The sequence below is a fragment of the Octopus bimaculoides genome, chromosome 16 (genome assembly GCF_001194135.2).
Source record: "Octopus bimaculoides isolate UCB-OBI-ISO-001 chromosome 16, ASM119413v2, whole genome shotgun sequence".
NCBI classification, from domain to species: Eukaryota; Metazoa; Mollusca; class Cephalopoda; order Octopoda; family Octopodidae; genus Octopus; species Octopus bimaculoides.
The window spans coordinates 815,328-818,058 of NC_068996.1; the positions used below are offsets into that span (position 1 = coordinate 815,328).

The 2,731-nt window shown below is 33.0% G+C and overlaps 1 protein-coding gene across 2 annotated transcripts in view; it reads left to right on the forward strand.

Annotated features, from left to right (window-relative positions):
• LOC106873941 (homeobox protein OTX2-like) overlaps positions 1-2,731 on the forward strand; it is a 170,970-nt gene that overhangs the window by 103,681 nt on the left and 64,558 nt on the right.

The window sequence follows — 2,731 nt, forward strand, 5'->3', positions numbered from 1 at the left end:
TATATATATTACTTTGACTTCTACGCCTAAAACATGAACGATTTTCTAACATATGTACAAGTTTTCATTTCATAAAATAGTTCTCTAATTTTCGGGTTCTAATTCCTGGAAGCCATGAAGACAGTTATTGGCCATCAGTTGTTCGTGGGCCACACCTAACGGAAAAAGTTTTTGAATATTTGTAGTAGTACAGCTTGCTTCCTAAAAATGTTATCCATGCCCGCTTTAAGTGGTCTCTCAATTTGCTGAAAATTGTAGCTAAGTTTTCTTAGCATCACATTCTAGTCTTTTAAATAAGGCAAGAGCTATGTCGGTTGATGTAAACCTTAGACACACAGAAATCGATGTGTTCTACGAAAGATATGAACTAGGTAAAAAGAACATGTAGCTAGTATATTATTTCAATGAAAAGTATTTTCTTCAAAAACTAATGAATTGTCTGATGTGATAGATCTTCATTAAAAGTATTCTGCAATAAAATAAATAAATCTTGCTGTATCTATTTAGGTCGCTTTGCGTTCTAAGCTACTTAAAGCTCTTCAGCTATGTCTGTAGGATACATAGAAAGAAGTTGCAGTCTTTTATTCTTTTCGTTTCAACGTTACACCATTTATGTTAGGTAAATTGGACTAAAAACGACTAAATAGCATCCGATGCATATTATTCCTGCTAGTGTTTAGCTCCAAGTCAGCACTGATCGAGTAGGCATACACTTAGAGGCGCAGGAGGGGCTGTGTTGTGAGAAGTTTACTTCCCAACTATATGGTTCCAGGTTCAGTCAGACAGCGTGGAACCTTTGGTATATGCCTTCTATTATAGCCTTGGGTCGACCAAAGTCTTCTGAGTGGAATTGGTAGATAGAAACTGAAAGCAGCCCATCCTATATGAGTTTGTTTTCCACCACAGTTTGACAATTGATGTTGCTGTGGTTACGTCTCTGTAACTTAGCGATCGCACTTAAAGAGACCCGATAGAATAAGTGTCATTCTTTAAGGAAAAAAATGAACGGGGGTCCAGTCGATCGGCGAAGATCTTTCAAGGTGGTGTTTCAGCATGGCTGCAGTTTGATGACTGAAAAAAGTAAAAGGCATATATATATATATATATATATATATATATATATATATATATATATATGTGTGTGTGTGTGTGTGTGTATATACATACATACATATATATATATATATATATATATATATATATATATATATATATATATATATATATATATATACTACATATGCGCAAACACATGTATATATTTATACATGTATAATAAATGCATGTGTGTATGAGAGTATATGTACTAGATTGCATATTTAAAGCAATATATTTAAATTTCACAACACTACTACTACTACTACTACTACTACTACTACTACTACTACTACTACTGACAACAACAACAACAACAACAACAACAACAACAACAGAAATATTCCTTTCTACGACTCGTGTAAGACCTTAAATTTTGCAGAAGGTGAAGTTAATTAGACTGACTCCCAGTGTTCAATTGTTTACTTGTTTTATGGCCCCCAAAAGAATAAAAGGCAAAGTCAACCCTGGTGGTATTTAAGCCCAGAACGTAAAGAGCCAGAAAAATGCCGCTAAGCAGTTTTCTCTAACGGTTCTGCCAGCCCGCGACCTTAATAGCAATAATGATGGTAGTAGTAGTAGTAGTAGTAGTAGTAGTAGTAGTAGTAGTAGTAGTAGTAGTAGTGGTAGTGGTAGTAGTAGTAGTAGTAGTAGTAGTAGTAGTAGTAGTAGTAGTAGGAATGTACAACATTGTGTTCACAGTGATAAAGATAAATATTGGTGTGTATGAACAAGGGCATTGTAATTGACAACTAGTGATACAAAGATTTTATTATTTTTCTCAGTTCAAATATCTAGCAACATGTTTTAGTATCAGGTCTGACCTTGTTAGATTTATGATGAAACATTTTCAAAAAACATGATCATTCTGTATTTTGTGTTCCTAGTACTATATTATCCTTATTTAATATCTCTATCAAATTTTTAAGCCATTCATCATTGTCTATAAGACTGACAGATGCTATCCGGAGTATAATTTAAAGAGTATTTGGTTGCTATTTCTTGCATGAAGAGCACCGTTACCATGAAAAGGCGCCGTTACTACCTTATATATTAATTAAAGTATTGTTTCTGAAAATAACAAACAAAAAAAAAAAAAAAGGAAAAGACTAGAAAGAAATATTTAATCTGCTTTAAATTTGAATTACGTTTTTATCCTGTTTACAGTAGAACCGCAGAAAATTGAACCAATGCAAATTGGATCTCGTATAAAATGGATTCTACCAAAAATTACTCGTGCCATTTCCTGCTTGTAGAAGCCAAATGACCGAGCTATTATAGTATTATTGCATTATATTACCAGCTCCATCGTAGGTTTTCGTTTAAAAATTGAACTCGATGTAATAGCTCTTGGGTTTAGAGTGACAGATAATATTTCGTTCTGGTGTTAGATTTCGTAGTGAATCTTCTGAGAATGTTACTTTAAGATAAACTGGCAACATAGCCAGGAATGATTTATCTTCCGTTTTCTTAATACATCGAAACTGGTGGATTTAAGTGCTGACATATAAAAAAACATCTATAGTACAATGAGCAAAGTTGGAGAAATGTAAGAGTACATATATCTATCTATCTATCTATCTATCTATCTATCTATCTATCTATCTATCTATCTATATCTATATCTAAATATATA